The following is an 18,411-nucleotide window of genomic DNA, read 5'->3' on the forward strand; positions in this document are numbered from 1 at the left end:
TTTTTTTAACTTGATTTCCACTTTTAAAGATGAAAACATGAAAATCACAACACTGGTCATCAGATCTTGTCCTCTAGTTTAGATTATTTTTACTACAAAAGTTGCATTATAACTGTCACTGCCAGTTTAAGCATTCTCTGTAGATTATTAGAAATACAAAGTACCTTATTAATGTAGTAAAATAAAATATTTAATACTTTTTAGTTATTTTAAGAAGATAGCAGACTGGGAGATGGTTCAGGATAAAGTGCTTACCTTGAACAAATTGATCTGATTCTGATCCTTAGAACACAATTTAAAAACCCAAGTATGACAACTTGTACTTCAGCTCTGGCAAAGAAGAGAAAGGCATATGCTTGGGGCTCTCTGGCCAGCCAGTGTAGCCTAGGTGGTGAGCTCCTACCTCAAAAACTCAAGTAGACAAATCCTGAGGCATACACAAAGTATATGTCTGCTCTTCAGCTTCTCATACATGCATATTCTCATATACACATATACACATATACATCTCACAAGCAAAGGAGACAGCGTGCTCTTCAGACCTGGCTTGTTGAACAATAATTAAGTATTGATGGGAAATGACATATGAATTTTTGTCATGAGAAAAGTAGAAAAAATACATGTCATTTCTCACTCTTTTATGATTTAAGGATCACTGTAGAAGCTTAATATTATAATCTTTTAACTTATTCTAATGAAAATCATATTAAATAGTGAAATAGAGTTGAAACATCCTAGTATTCTCTATGACTTTTGGGCATATAATATATTGATGAATTTTGCTAGTAATATATTGATGAATTTTGCTAGTAATTTTAAAGATGTAATTTTTGAAAGTTGTTTAATGCTGTGTTATTTAGTGTCAATTGTATGTGTAGATTTAGGGGTTGATATAATAAAAACTGAAAAGCCATTGCAATAAATAATATTTTACCTAAAGCATGTTTATATTACTTTTAAAACCAATGTTTTTATGTTCTGTTTTAAATTTTTATATTTAATATACCACCGTTTCTTTATCCTTCAAAATTAATTTTTATATCTGTTGTTTGTATAAGCCTAACAATATCTAACTTTGCATATTATATTTATGTTGCATAGTTGTGCGAAAAATTTAAAGCCTTGACTATTCATTATATACAACTTACGTCACTGATTAGTTGGAGAAGTTTTAAGTACTGGTTGATATGACAACTGAAAGGCAATAGTAGAATGCAAGCTGACTTTCAGACAGACTGCTTGTTCACTTCATTATGGAGCTCTGTGACTGATGTTAAAGCAAGCATCCTGAGAGGTTACAGACTTGTACCGTGAATCCCCATTAGCCTTCTTTACTGATACTCACATGCTATTCCATTCTTGACTTTGCTCCCATCTTAGATTTCATAGTATTTTCTTGGTTACATTTCAAAAATTTTGCTCCATAAATAATATTTTTAAATGTTAAATTTGAGACTATTTAACAGTTTAACACAACCTAAGCTCAGAGTCTTTATAACATCTTCATCTGCTCACATACTTCCACTTCCTACTGCCTAGTTCAGGTCAGTTTGGTGGCTATAGTAGGGCATTCTTGTTGAGATATGTTATAGAAAATGACAGAATTCAAGGGTTTCAGGCATAGCGCATTGGACTCAATGCCATTTAAACATACATTGAATATAAATTTCATGTTTCACCATGAGAATGGTGACACAAATTTGACCTAGTCCCTAGGTTTCAGTGTGGGCAAGTTACTTGTGAATTCCAAGTAATGAGTAAAAGGAAGATCTCTGGTCTCTCATACTCTGAAGAGTGGTAGAACTTTCAGCAGGAGGCCCTGAACCTCAACACTCATCTGATGATCCTTATTCATATTTATAGACACACAATACAAATATCAGTGGGTCCCGCTGAATAAAATCTGGGAACTGGAGTGCATGCCTGACCAACTAAGGATTTAACCATTCATTGAGACGACATAATGTGGTTTATAATTATTCTAATTATCTTGAGTGAAACAGCAGGCTGTGGAATCAGAGAAGCAAAGGCATGTGAATGTAGGAATGTAGGGTCCTACATATCCTAAGAAGTGCAACTTGATGATGTAGGACATTTGCTTTCGTTCCAACTTCATAAATTACAGCCTGTTTGTGTTTGCATTTATTTTGGTAGCTGACCTTGTACTTCTTGCAGTTTTGGTCTCTTGTAGACCTCACTCCTTACTATAAATACACCCATTGCACTCTCATTAACTGTCTGCAGAATAGTGAGATTGATGAGTGAAAATCTGAAAGATGAGATGCTTTTAAGCCTGGCAGAATGTTTTGAATTATCACTTTATGTTACTAAATGTCATGCTCCCTCCAGCCACCCACACATGCATTAGCACTGGCCAAGCAACAATTCATCAGTGTTAGTTGTCACTCAGATAAAAGAAAGCCCAAAGGAAGAAAGTACGCTTTTTGGAGAGGGGACTTAAAGGATCTTGTGTTATTTGCTCAGGGCAATTTCCCCTGCATAACCCCCATCCCCCCATACATTTATTTCTTTGTGTTGTGGATGAACTCTCTTATTGGAATCCACACTTCCCTAAACACAATAATTGGACTGGCAGCAAACTCATAGCTATGAAGACAGACCTATAGTGATTCATACCACAATGGCTCTCTAGTTTTGTAAAGATATAAAAATCATGGACCACAGGCCTCAGGAGATTATTAGCTTCCTGTATGTAGGTGTACTGCATAGGCTTTGTTCAACACCATTCCCTGTAGCTGCTTATTAAGATTTTCTTGAAATTCAGCCATTTTCCCCTCAGGATCATCTGGCATCTGATGGTGTATCCTAATGTTTCGGCTGCGCTGTGTTATCTTTGTTGCAGCTGAAATAGATGGAAGACACATTAGAGAACCAGAACAACAGGGATGTTTTCAAGTGTTCTTCAGCTGGTCATATGTGTCTGAGGTACTAAGGGAACATTTGTATTGTGATATAATTGGTTGTCCAGGTTCCCTCATTCTGTTAAGGAGAAGCCAGAGTGGAGGATGTTAATGAAGTGTGTCCTACAATCAGTGAACTTAGTATACACTTTCTATTTTAAATCAATGACTTATAAAAATTAATCCATATAACCAGCTCTATCTGCTTTTGGATAATTGATGTAGTGAATATTTATATCTACCTAGCACAGAAGGCTTATGTCAGGGAATGGTTTTTAAAACTCGAGTTAAAAAACGTATATCATATAACATATATCATATATATGATATATATATATAACATATATCATATAATAATATATTATATTAATGTATACATATATGTGTCCTTTAAACTGAATAATGTTTTATAAGGAGTTCACTCTGTAGTTTTATTTGTGAGACAGAATGGACATCAAATTCTTGTCTGCAATAAACTCTCTGTGGTTCTCATTACCATATCATAGCAGAAAAAATTCTCACAAGTACGAATTACAAGTTCCCAAATTACTTGTAATAAGACAAATTAAATTTGTTTCTCCATTTTGCTATATTTACTTGGTGTCACTAGCTAGGCTTAGTTTTAAAACAACCACTGGGAGATTTTAATGTATTACCACAATGAGTTATAGCTTATAAAATTTATTACATATATTTAAATTTTAACACTTTAATTCTATTTCAGATAATTATTCACAAAAATATGATTCCATTATTATACCTCATTGACAAGAAATGAAAGATAAATCTGTATAAATTTGTTAATAAATGATATATTAAGTTTTATGATGGTTCACAAGAAGTTAATAAGGTCTTTCATCCTTTTGTCCTTTCTGATGAGAGGATAGAGAGAGAAACAAAGATGGGAATGCTTGCACATATATCCTGGTAGATTTGTAGTGAGGGATTGTTTAAGAAAAATGAAAACAGTAAGACCTTGTTTCCCTCTAAGGCCACACACAGTGAGAGGCCAGAACATACCTCACATCTCTTAGAAAGAAAAGTACTTGTTACATTAGAGTAATTTGTATTAGGTTATATATGCCCTACTCTGCAGTGTTGCATAAACACCATTATTTAAAAGCCTAAGAAACAGACAAAGGATAAACAGAATATTTCATCCAGTATCAAAATATCTGGTTAATATTTTCTTTTCATTTTCGTTAAGAAACCATTTCAAAAAACATACCTGAGGTTTTAAGTAAAAATGTGGAAAATCAGGTTTGTCCCTCTTCAGGAGTCTTTCTTCTTCCTTCCTTTCTTCCTTCCTTCCTTCCTCCCTTCCTTCTTCTCCCTCCCTCCCTCCCTCCCTATCTGTCTGTCTGTCTTTCTTTCTCTCTTTCTTTCCTTCTCTCTTTCTTCCTTCCTTCCTTCCTTTCTTTCTTTCTTTCTTTCTTTCTTTCTTTCTTTCTTTCTTTCTTCCTTTCTTTCACTTAATATATAAAACAGTTTTCCTTGAGTATAATGCTGTTCTCAATGCTTATGAAATGTGAGGCCTTTAATTTTCTACTCCTATTTGGCAATTTTATTTTAAATAATTGTTGTACAAATATTAAAAGTTTCTTAAATAATTATGAAGCCTCAGTTTTAACTGTTTTAAAGTTACAACAATTAACAGGATAATAATTCTACCAACTTATTTACTCCTTTTCTATTTGATGGGTATTGGTCTAAATGAATGGAGCTTGATCCTGTAGTTACCATAACAGTGACTCCTACCTGTTGCCACCATTTTATTTGTTGGTGAGCATCTGGATGTCAGTCAGGGAGAAAATGAGCGGGCACACCACTCACATCCACTCCAGGCCTCGTCCTTTAAGTTTCTATCACATTTTTCTACTTTAAAAAAATGATCTACTTCTATCCAAGTGTGTATATTCAACAATACCTGCTTGGATACAGAAGTTTTTGTTATTTTTGTTGGTTGAATTACATAAAAAGAAAACACACTAATGCCATCCCCACCAAATGAATAAAACAAAATCCCACAGTGCTGCATGGAGAGAGTGCCATCCAGGTTCTGGGCTGCATCAGAGCCCAGTGATACTCTCCTTCATCCTAACTTGTAAATGACTTGTGTGGAGTTAAGTCAGTGAACAACCGTCATGGTGGTTTCTGCTGTGGGGAGGGGTTAGAAGGACACTTGGTGCCTCAGGTACTATTGAGGAATGCATGACTGATTGCCAGACAGTTATTAATTATGTGGGCAAAGAATAAAGCAGTTTAGTGGATATTGGAGTTGGGGAGAGGCCGCTGTCCCTTCCGTCTGGCTGTGCCTGTAGATATTTCATGTCAGTCTTCTAAAGAAAGAAGTCTGTCTAACCAAGGACAGAATTCATTGTTTTTATCAAGTGAAGAAAGATTGCAGTTGGCTCTCAAGGAAGCCTTTAAATTAAATTTTTGTTGTTGTGCTTAGGACAAGACAACATGTTCCTTGCACATGGATGTACCTGCACATGGATGTTGTGGGGAAGTCCTAAGTGGTAGAATAAGACCAATATAGTCCAAAATTTAAATCTTAATAATTGCCTCACATTTCAACATTATCCTACCAAATTAACTTAAGCAGTGACTATTTATATAGAAATTGAGTTTCATGTGGACAAAGAACAGAGAAAATGGTAGTGGTCTTAGAGTTCTTGGTAGAACTGAAGACTTAGAGGGTGTTACAAGAAGTAGTAGTCTACAGTCATAAGAAGCACTTGTTGAATGACTAGATACTTATTAAAATGCACATTTTTTGTGTATTTAGGAAAGGATTCAACAGATGACAGTATTTTACTATATCAAGGATATTATACAATTGCTGCAGAGACTGAATCTGCCTAAGAGCAGTTTACTCCATTTTATGTCTCAGTTCCACCCATGGGTGCAGTGTTCTTCTTCATAAGACATGATCCTGCCTCTCTTCAATTTCTGCTGGCTCCCTTGGTTGCAGCTATTTTCCCATCTTCTGGGAAGGATTTTCACATGTACTCCTTAGAGAAAGTAGCCAGAACTCTTGCAAGAAATGTGGAAAGCAGATAGACATTTGAATAGAGTTGTAAGGAAAGATCTCAAACAATTGGAAGGTCGAGTTTCAAAAATCACTATTGTATACTTAAGGCCACAAAGATTTAAAACTTTGGTTAGTTCAGGAGTTAGACCTGGAAGATGGTACAACTTTGTATGTGTTTATGTTTGTGTGTTGCATGTGTGTGTGTGTATGTGCATGCGCACTTTAGCACACACAGGTGTGCGTCTATACATGTGTCTAAAACCACATACATGAGTCCTTCAGGTCTTGCATGTAAAAACAAAAGAGCAATCTCAGGATGACACCTCCTTTTCCCTGAGGCACTCTCTCATCATCCTAGAACTCATCAGTTAGGCCAGGCTTTCCAGCTAGAGAGCACCACTGAGTCTCTGTCACCCTTTTTCAGTAGTAACATTCCAGGCATACCACCATGCTCAGTGGAATGTGTGTTTGTGGTTGTGGGTGATGATGGTTTTGTGGATAGACCCAAGATTTTACTATTGGAGGGTAAACACTTTACCCACTTTGCTAGCTCTCCAACCCTCATGGGAATTATGTCAATAAACCTTATTTAAAACATTTGATAAATTATTTTGAGAAATTTTAAACAAGTATGGTAATATTTCCTCAAATCTCTAGTACCTTGCCTCTATCTTACTTTAGAGAAAAAAAAACATATCTGTATATGTATATAATTTGTCGTGTAAGTGATTTGAAACAATTTTAAGAAATTGAGAGACTCTTAAGGGAAAAAGAATGTCATGATTCTTAAAGAAAAACTAAATAGTCATATAAATAAAACCTTCGAGAATGAGCCACCATAGATTTGGTATCAAGTATGTAACAAACACTCTGAAGACCTCATCACTGGTCACTATTGCTGATTTTTCATTTGTCACAGGTTATCCTTTGTTCTCGGGTGGCACCAGATGCCTTTTCATCAGCAATATTTAAAGAGCTCTATACAACATTGATCTGTCCCCGTAGCCTTGGATGGAAGTATGAGGCAATAGCCACAAAATATAAATTGGGCAGGAGCTTTATTACTATGTTGGAGAAATGTTAGAATAGCCTAACAAACAAATTTATTTTGTGACTTGGCTTGGGAACTGTATGCGTACTTAATAGGTACTCTGCTGTGCATTCCCTCTGTTGTTCAGAATTGCAGAAAGGGTGGGGGATTCTCCCAAATTATATGGCTGTGTTTCAGATCATAGAACTTGCTTGTATGCTCCAACTTTCCTAAGTTACACATTGAGGACTATCAATTTGTCAGCTGTCAGTATCTGTTAGTCATAGTGTTATGATGGATTATCCTCTGCCTTTGTTCTTGCTCAGCAGGAGCCATATCTGCTTCTTCACAAATGTTGTACATAACACAGTTCTAGAATAGATACTCTTTCATTCCACAAAGTGATGAGACACTCCAATAAAATAAGACAGGAGAAATTACCTCATAATTTGTAATTATATTTAACTTTTAATTTGATATTACACATATTTTCATTTTTTGAGAATTTGTACACAGTTACTATATTTACATCATTTGTGTCCCAGCCTTACCCCTTCTAAGTCCACTCATATTCATCCCATTCCCTGTCAAATTAATGATTAATGATATCCTCTCTCTCTGTCTCTCTCTCTGTGTCTGTCTCTTTCTCTTTCTTTCCATCCCTCTCTCTCTCCCTCTCTCTCTCTGTCTCTCTCTCTGTCTCTCTCTGTCTCTATCTCTCTGTCTCTCTGTCTGTCTGTCTCTCTCTCTCTCTCTCTCTCTCACACACACACACACACACACACACATGAATCCATACTGATTTCATATAGTGTTTTTGTATGTACAAGTGTTTAGGGATGACCTCTTGCCAGTAGATAATCTATCATATCAAGTTTTCATCCCCCAAAAGGCTCCTCCTTCCTCACTCAGTAGCTCAGCTGTATCCTTTATATTTCTTTTAGCTAATCTGGCTAAGGGTTTGTCAATTTTGTTTGCCTTTAATAAGGAAGAAAATATATCTTATTGATCCTTTGCTTTTTTATTTCTTGAATTTATGCCATTATTTGATAATTTCTCCCCATCCACTATAATTTGTTTTTATTTGGTTTTTTTTTTTTAAACTCTTGAGGTAGATCAATCAGTGATTTATCCATGCTCTTTCTGATGTTTTGATGTAGGCACTTGGAGCTACAAATTCACTCTTCTGGCAGCTTTTATTTTATACCAATTGTTTTGTATTTCATTTAATGCCAAGAGTTAATTTATTTGCATATTTACTTTTTCAATGACCCTTTCATCATTCAATAGCTCAATGTTCATGTTCAATGACTTTGTGCAGTTTATTGTTTCTTCTGGTATTTATTTCAAATTTTATTCCATTTTGTCCTAATACATGATCTACTTTATTAAAAGAAATGTATATTGTGTGATGTTAGGCTGGAATACTTTGTGGATGTCTACTAGGTCCATTTAATTCATAAAGGCACTTACTACGAATGTTTGTATACCTTTAACTCTAAGGCAATACCTATTCTTCAAGGTGAGATTTTTTTTTTTGAGAGATTGAAAAGAGTTGCATCTTGTTTTCGGATTCAACCAATAAGCTTGTGTCTTTTGTTTGAGAGATTGAGACTACTGATACTCAGACTTATTATTGAAAGAGTAATTGGTTAATTTCCACCATTTTGTTGATTTTGTGTTGTTTTCCTCAATTTAATTTACGTGAGCCCTGACCTCACATCATTCATTTTCCTCCATATTATCTTCCCTTGTTCTCTAGTCAAAATTTTCTTTCTAGTACTCATCAGAGAGATGGTTTGATGATTGTAAATTTCTTTCTCCTATTGCTATAATGGGACATTTTTCATTGTCTTTCAATGATAACAAATAGTTTTTTCAGGTGAAACAGTTTAGTTGGCAGCTTTCAGAAGTTGAATCAATCACATAGCTCCAACTTCTACTGGCTTTTAAAGTTCCCATTGAAGAATTAGCTATGATTCTGGTGGACTTGTTTTATCTGCCTCTGACTGGGCATTTCTTTTCCCAGATTTGGGAAGTTTTCTTCTATAATTTCATTGAAAGTGTGTTCTATGCTTTTGAACTCTAATTCTTTTTCTCCTATGTCCACAACTTATAGATTGGGTGTATTCATGTTATTCTAGTGTTCATGAACATTCTTGTCATTAGGAATGAGGAATAATAACAATCATCATATTCTGTGATTGATCTTGTGCCTTTATTTCATCTTCAAGACCTAATGTTCTGTCTTCTGCATGTTGTGTCATATTGCTAAGTCTTTCCACGGAATATTTTTAGTTAAATTTATTGAATGTTTTATTTCTAATTCATTTTAACTTGAATTTTTATTACTATCTTTGTTTATCTTATTCAATATTCATATCCTGAATTACTTTATTTGGCAACTTGTTTGTGTTTTCTTAGACTTATATGTATGCTTCTCTGTAACTAGTGAGATAAGAATCTTGCTTAAATGTGTTTCTTTTGAGTTCATAGGAAGGGCATTGATAGGAATGAAGAAGGAAATTAGAGATTATAGGGAGTTTTGTATAAATGGATGTAGTCATAATGTCTTCAGGAGTTGCATGTTTCCTGTTAGTGTATTGACCATGTAAAAGGGGATTTTGACCCTATGTCAACAGAAGCTTACCTGTGGATGATGACTTCTCTTGCATATATTCAACCAAAGATTGCTATTTTGCGCCTGGACTACTTTAGAAATTTTCCCACAAACCAACCTCAAAGTGCTTTGCACCTTGGTTAATTGATATCTGCTTTCTAGCCAGCCCCCCCCTATGATACTGGTCATATTTTGTTCATTAACTGTGGTAGTCATAACCACATGACTCACTGCATGATCTATGAAGCCTTGTCGGCTTTCATGTTATAAGCTTTTGTCTATTTCAGTAGTACTATTTATATGTTAAGATTACTTCAAATTCACATGAAACCACATACATATAAATTATATATATGTGCATATATGTACTCATTTTTTATATTCTCATCTAGTTGATCTAGTATTTGATCAACCCTTTAAAAAGTAATCCAATTAGCATTATATACCCTTACTGAGTTCCTGTGTGTGGATAGTTAATAGCATTTTTGTTGTAGGCTTTATATACATTTAGGTCAAAGCAATGGTGGAACAATGATTCCCTGGCTAGTGTAGAGTCTCCACTGCACTGTAGTCTTTTAGGTGGATGATTAGGGATCTTGACTTAAAAGGCCATGTAGACTACCTTCAGTATTCTAAGGCACACAATTTAAGTAAAGTAGGACTTGTGATAAAACTCTGTTTTGCTTGTTTAGTTGGTTGGTTTGGTTTGGCTTTTTACTTTGTTTTTTGAAACAATGTTTCTCTGTGTAACAGCCCGGGCTGTTCTGGAACTCGCTCTATAGACCTGCCTCTGAGCCTGAGTGCTGAGATTAAAGGCATGTGCCACCAACTGACTTTCTTTTTTAAGTAAAAGAATAATAGAAATCCATTAAAGTGGCAGTTATCCAAGACTATATAGTAAAATCTGAGGTAGGTATAGATAATGCATTGCAATAAATCTATGCAGTGTTTAATACCACCTCTGAAATTATGTTTGTATTATTTTGAATTCCTATGAAGGAAATGCTTTTTCTAGTAGAGTAGCATTTTGATTCAGTAGAAAGAAAACTCTGTTTCCTGCTGGTATAAGTTAATGAAATAGCATTAAATGTAATTAGTTGTTGTAGAATAAGAAACGGGCAATACCTTGAAGTGAGAAGCACACTTCATGCCCAGGCTTGATTTCCAACACCTGAATGAGGAGGTATTAAAGTACATGACACATTTGCTGGATGAGGTCCTTAGAAGTCATCCCAAACATTCTGACACAAGCATTTTCCTTCCTTTAAGGCATATGATGAGTGACAAAACCCTGAGTTGTCTTAATACTGATAAATATAGCAAAAGATCCTCCAAGTCTACCAGGGATTTATTTTCTTTTGACTTCCTGGGACTCCTTTTGAGTTGCTCTCTTGCAGGGAACACATTTAGTTCCAGCTGAAGTGCTATATGTCCATTGGAGTCACCTTTAGAACATTATTCACCATTAACTGTCCCATCACTAAAGTATGTAATTGAAAGAATTTGATAAGATCTGTACAATTACTGTTCATTTAAGCCGCTTTCCCAAAGACATATTACCCTGTGTCTCCTTACAAAGTAGACTTGCTAATTCCACTTTAAGGCCTTCAGTTGTTCCTCGCCATTTCTTCTTTGTCAACTCAAACTTCATTAGACATTAAGAATCTCACCTTTTAATCTATGATTCTCAGTGTTTTGGGAATGGAAAGGTGGTTTGGCTCTTAAGAGCACTAACAACTCTCTCTTGAGTTTGGAGCTGACCACAATACATAGTGAGTAACTAGTTAGCCTGGACTACCGTGACACTACACACACACACACACACACACACACACACACACACAGAGAGAGAGAGAGAGAGAGAGAGAGAGAGAGAGAGAGAGAGAGAGAGAGAGAGAGAAGGAGGCAATAATCCTTGGACTTTTTCTTGTGATGATCTTTGTTTCTGATTTTTTACTTCCTTATTTACTTTAGGTCAGACACACTTTTGCTTCTTGGATTGCACTAATTCACTAGCACTATGTTTTTGATGGGGTTCATATTTTTTGAGGATGGCAATTAAGTATACACTTAGCAAGGACTCTGCCACTGAACTGTATTACAACCTTACAGCATTTCATGCTTTTATTTTAATATTTGCATTTATTTTCAGTTTCATAGATGAATATACTGTGTTTTGATCAAATCTATCTCCAAGTTCCACTCCATTTCTCCAGCTCCTCTCTACAACTTTTCGTATCCAGCCTCATGCACTCCTGGTGTATTGGCATAGAACTGACTTGTACTGAAGAGAATAGGTGTAGCACAACACAACCTTGAAATAGCAACCTAAGTGTCAGTGTAATTTCTCTCTTACAAATCTTGATTCTTTTGTCTCTGAATGAAGAAAAGTTCAAAATACCATAGCAAATCGTAAGTAAAAGGTTACATGAAAAATCTTTCATAAATAAGAGTGAAAAATACATCCTACCAGCACATAGTTTGAATAGTGTTTTAATCTAAACTAGTGACCATGTGTTTTGGTTCAAAAGAGTCTTCAGAATATCAACTGGTTCAAGGGAAAAATTTCACCATCAATTTGGTGCCTTCATAATATCCTATGGTATGATATGTAAGCATATTTCAGCATAGAGTATAATACCTATCAGAGATTAATGATTACAAAATAAAAATAATACCACAAAGCACTCCCTTTGATGTTGGATCCAAAGTGAATGTGTGAAACATAAATAGTCACAATACATAAATCCATAAATGAGCCCCTTCTGCCTGCCAGACAGAGATTAATGAAGTTTCAGGATGCTAAGAGCACAAGATATGATCTATAGCTTTAAACTGATGTCAAGATTCAGAACTGATTACTGAAAATGCCTTCATGTCTCTGGAGTAAATTGATGACTTTAGTTTTACTAAATCTTTTCTTATCCAAAAATTTATACAGTTTGGTTCCAACAGGTATGGTATGTGGTAGTATTTACATATTAAATGTAACTGCACAATATATAAAAACCAAAGCAATTTTAAAGTAAAAGATAGTAACAGATGGCATTCTTGACATGTTGCTTCATTTAGGACTGAGTGGAAGCCAACTCTGGAAGCCTTTGGCGATGTTAGCTGAGGCTAGAGTTGACCTAAGTGTTCAAGTGGAGAACCATTAAAATGAGACACATATCGTAAACGCTGAATTACAATTTACTCCTCTTCAGTTAGGGCAAGGGACTTTTCTTTTTTAGACACACAATTTGTTAAGTTAAATTCTGTTCTCTTTCTTCCAAAAATCACAGTCATAATGCTTCAGTTATGGCACTTTCATCTTGGCTTTCTTTCAGTACAACTGAGAACTGCAATGCACTCGAAAGCAATCTGTGTGTGGACCCTTCTAGTATTTTATGAGGTCCTTCCCTCCCACATTCTACAGTTATATTGTTCATAGCTAATTTAATACTGAATTTTATAGCAACTCATTTGTATGGAGTTCTTCCAAGGTATTCATGCCAGTTCGGCAAAGAGCATGCATTTGATTGGGTTATGTAGTGTTTAACTGGCTTAATAATTGCAGTAAAAAGTACTACTGATATGAATACTTGGGAATAAAGCATGGGTCACTACATGTCAGTTCACCTGATTGGAGGGTAATGCTTAGTGAGTTCTGAGCATCATCCTTCAAGCTCTTCTGGCATTGGGGAAGCGAATTACAACAATAAGCTAAGTGAAGGGCACTTCAGTAAGGAATGTAGCCAGTGGGCAGTTTCCATACAGCAACTGCCTGGCTCAGTGTCACTCAGAAGTACAGGTCATATAGGTCAACAGCAAGGTAGCTGGCAACTGGGTCTTTCCAAGGCATCAAGGTAGCTGAAAACAAGCCTGATTTAATATGCACATCTTAAGAATCTTTGTTCCCTTCCATAATTTTCCTATGATTAAGGTTCAGCCTTTTTCAATTTGTGGTTAATAGTTTGGTTTACTGGAAGCTTCTTGACATTGGAGGGAATGATTTTACTACTAAACTAATGATCGAGTATATAGAGCTCCAGACAGACCTATGGGTGCCTTCCTTTCTGTTCCCACATTTCTTCTCAACCCATCTTCCCACGGGTTTTCCCTCCTCTTTCTACTCCTCCTTCATCCTCCTCCCCCTCCTTCTTTCCTCCATCTCTTAAATAAGCCACTTTAACCTACTTGTGTTATTTTAAAGTTCATATCAAACTTTTGTCAGTATTCTAGTATACTATTTCTTTATAAAAATAAAGCCAAGATTTTTCTGTTTTGTTTTTAATGGTTTTGCTTTGTAATGGAAAATCTGCTCTTTGATTGTGGGTGTGTTTTATTTTCACGAATAAGTAAACAGATGGGAGAATATGTCAACCAAGCTCCTTTATCATTTTACTTCTTGATTGGGGCTTTACACCAAGGCTGCAACCATGCAGACCGAGCAAAGAACATGGATGAATGTAAAGACATATTTATTTTCCTTGTATGCTATCAAAACACACATCGTGTACAGCTTGAGTCATAGCACATGGAGACAGCAGTGACTGTAGTAGTATTTCTGGGCCTTCTTTTTTCCCCTGTGACTTTGAGTGTTTCCCATCTAGCTTGATTTTCTATCATCTCTATAACCTGTAGTTCTCTCAGCTGATTGACTCTCCCACAGAGTATAGAGAAGTAAATCCATGTGAAGACTAATCATCAAATTCTGAGCTCAGTGTTTGGCATGCAGGGGCAAGCTCCTTTATTCCAATGGCAGACATACTGACAAGTTCTGATTGAAAGACACTGTTCTTCTAAATATGTGTATTGATTTGTTTTACTTTTTGAGTAAGACTTACAAGAAGGAAAATTTGAAATGTATATACACTCATGAGACCACATCTTTAAATGTCATATTTGCACCAGCTGCCCATGACTGGAATCTCAGCCACTCCAGTGACCAAGGCTACATGTTACCATAGTTAAGGTCAAACTGACTGTGTACCAAGACCATCTCAGCACTGGAAAACTGAAAAGGCCCGAGACTGTAGCTCAGTGGTAAAATGCTTATGTAGGATGCTGAGATGATAGATAGATAGGTAGATAGATGATAGATGGATAGATAGATAGATAGATAGATAGATAGATAGATAGATAGATAGATAGATAGATAGATAGGTTAGATATATAGAGATAGAGAGATAGATAAAGGGAAGGAGGGAAGGAAAGAAAGGAGGAAGGAAGGAAGGAAGAAGGAAGGAGGAAAATGTATGAAATTACTATAATGTTGTTGCTATGTTTGTCTCTTCCATTTTTGTCTTCCTTGAAAGTCCTCATTGAAATATAACAAACTGATTGCAATCTCACTAAATCTTCACACATGGAGTCTAAAAATGGATTGATGTTGACTGACCTGTGAAGAATGTTCCCTGTTGCAGCTGAAACTTTCAGCGAAGTGGGTTCTTATCACACATGTGGCTCTGAGTTCACTCCTGACCTTCCAAAATCCCATGCTCCTTGGTTATTTTTTTTTTCATTCTGTACCATTCATGCACACATATTTTCTAAAAGTCTCCAACTTGAAATTTTAAAAAGTTTTATTTATTTATTTATTTATTTATTTATTTATTTATTTTTTAATTCTAACCAGGAGAGGTCAAAATATGTGTAAATATGTGTATTGATTTGTTTTACTTTTTGAGTAAGACTTACAAGAAGGAAAATTGAAATGTATATACACTCATGAGACCACATCTTTAAATGTCATATTTGCAGCAGCTGCCCATGACTGGAATCTCAGCCACTCCAAAGTCTACAAAGTCTAGGTTCAAAATTTCCATCAGGAGCTATTAAGACTTATTCCATTTAGAACCTTCATCTTGACTTTTTTAAAAAGAATTTTACTAATACATTAATGATCATGGAAAATTAATTGATCATTTGCTTACCCTGTGATAGCTTGTTGAATTGATAGTGTTGGCTTGGACTGCTCCCCTAGTTCTTTAGATGAGCACCTCATCCTTTGGCACAGGAATTCAGGGTTTAGTTATTAAACAGCTTAGCAACTAGAGGGTCCCCCATCATGTCCAGAGTCAGTGGCAAAAAGCCCAGGCCGAAGAAATATTTCCTGTACACTGTAGAGCTCTTGTTGGCAGGAAAATCAAAGATGAGATGAGAGCTGGGACTCAGGGTGAAGTGTCTCTACCTAGAGCTTAGAAGTGCAAAGGATATTTCTTCTCTTGTTTGTGGTGTTGGAGAGCAGTTACTCCTTGTTTGTACAGTGGCTTCCTAAACAATGCACTCATCCTGAAATGTGCCATAGTGGTTTTTGTTCTGTCTGTTAGTGGCATTTCTGCCTGAAGATGATGCTTTGCTCTGCTCTGCTCTGCTCTGCTCTGCTTTGCCTTTCCTTTCTTTTCCTTTCCTTCCCTTCCCTTCCTTTCCCTTCCCTTCCCTTCCATTCTTTTCCCTTCCCTTTCCTCCCCTTCTCCTTTCTTTCTTTCTTTCTTTCTTTCTTTCTTTCTTTCTTTCTTTCTTTCTTTCTTTCTTTCTCTTTTATATAGAAAGAGCTTCCCATTTAGGTGAGATGTATTTTTTGGAAGATGCTGGAATTTCCAAAGAGCTTTCTCCTAATTCATGCTCAGCTATGTTCCTTCTCTTTTTATCCTGATCTTGACTTGTTTTGTTTCTAATCATCTGTTATCTCATTCTTTATGGGATGTTATTTAGGTTTTAACTCACTTCCAAGCTGGTTCAACTTTTCCATTCTTTCATTGATTCATTCATTCCATAATACCTTCCACTCTGCTCATTCATTAAAACGGCTAATTGCATGTTTATCATCATATATGAAGGTAAATAATCATGTGGGGTTTTATTCTAAGACATATTCTGCATATTTTTTTCCAGTTGTTTTCTTCAGTTCACTTGTCAATTAGTTGTTTGCAATCCTACTTCTTCCTAAGCCTTTATTATTAGGCCTTTAGGGGATATTATTTGCATTAATTTTCACATTTTCTTCTATTTCCTAAAGCTGTTATTATATTTTTTATTGAAAGAAACTTGTTTTATTAGGTGTCTTGGTGTATGTCAGCCTCAACACAGTTTTAATTTTGTATCTAAGCCCATATTAAAGGCATAATGAGCTGAACACAACCATAAAAATTAGACATTTTCAGAAATGACTGCAGTTTAAATGCTTTCAGTTTGGAAAACTACTTTATTTCATATTATAAGAGTACCTGACATGTAGGAAAAGAAAACTACCACTATTTCAAACTAATCAATGCTAGATTCTGTTCTAATGTTCTAAATGGATGCCTTACAAAATAGACAGACTACATCATTCCACTTGCAATCCATACAAAGATGGTTATTTTATATTATTATTTTTGATCTATGGCCAAGAAAAATAATAGTTTTTTTTCCAGTAATCACACAGACAGGTAGCAAATGGGGATATTAGGTTCATTCCTAGGTTTTCTGACTCAAAATTCTATGTCTTGATATGCCTCTGAAAATTCCAAATATTCTTCATAGTGGTATTCTAATTATATGTGAGTCTTCTACATGCCATTTCCATTGTTCCTATGGTATCAATTAGCCTCTCTATTATCCTATGTGTGTGTTTATGCACACACACATGCATATGCATATGTGCATACATATTTTTCACATGCAACCCTGGAGAAAAGTTAATAGATTTCAGGCTAGTAATCATAACCTACACAGCCTTTGAATACACAGGCCATAGGAATTATTGGACTATGTGAGTCTCATCTATAAAATTTTTATTTATATATTTTTAAAGTCTATGCATATACCATTTACAGTTAAGTCCTGAGTTTTTACATGAAGAATCATAGATCTTGTACATCTCAAGTTAATGCAATCAGATATTTTTATTTTTTTCTGGAAATCTGTGTAATCACATATTTTTCTCTTTATACTTGTTTAAAGACACAAAAATCCCCACATCTTAAGAGTTTGAATCATTCTGGCCTGCATGGTAAGTATATGCTTTCAGGGTGTAGACTAAACTAAAATGTGTCTGAAATTCACCAAGAAACTGTTTTCCCTAGAAGATGTAGGGTTATATAGTGTTCTGACTCTCAAAAAATGAGGTTTTTCTAGTGTCAACAATTATATAATCCTGAACTCTAATCATAGGAACAAAGCAAGCCATTTTCCAGACTATCAGTAGCAGCATCAGGGCCAAAGCTGGATGTGTGCTGGGCATATAGAAAACTGCTGTCTTCTCAATAGAAATATAAAAATTTCGGTAACAATCTATACAAAACTGTTAGAAACCAAGATGCATCACTGCATTATGGAAAGAAAATCTTTACAAAGATAGTTAAAAATAACCAGTTCAGATGGTGGTTTTAAGGTATTTATTGCATGCACATACATTCCCATCAATAGACTTAGATGACCCTCTTTAAAGGGAGATGTATCTTAAAGCATGTACTTGCTGCAAAGGTTTCAAATCTCTCCTGTATTTAAACATTTTAACCAGATAGGCTCTCTGAAGGCTAATTAATTAGCAGTACTGACTACTTCAAATCTAATTATACCATTGTTTCCATGTACATACTGAGAAGTTAAGAAGCAACCCTTCCTTATTCAGCCCTCATAAATGTCTACAGTGCTTCTAATCTATGCAAGTGACTTTATACTCTAAAACTACTTGAACATGCTTCTCTTTAGTCTAATTGTCTCCTACTGTATCCCACTGCCCATAACTACCTATTTTTAGGGTTTTTTTTGTTTGGTTTTGTTTTGTTTTGTTTTGTTTTTGGTGTTCATGGAGTTTATTGGTTTTTTTTTTTTT

General features: G+C 35.3%; 1 protein-coding gene across 1 annotated transcript in view; it reads left to right on the forward strand.

Annotated features, from left to right (window-relative positions):
- Pdgfc (platelet derived growth factor C) overlaps positions 1 to 18,411 on the forward strand; it is a 169,011-nt gene that overhangs the window by 129,871 nt on the left and 20,729 nt on the right. The window lies entirely within an intron of this gene.

The sequence above is a fragment of the Mastomys coucha genome, unplaced genomic scaffold (assembly GCF_008632895.1).
Source record: "Mastomys coucha isolate ucsf_1 unplaced genomic scaffold, UCSF_Mcou_1 pScaffold16, whole genome shotgun sequence".
NCBI lineage: Eukaryota > Metazoa > Chordata > Mammalia > Rodentia > Muridae > Mastomys > Mastomys coucha.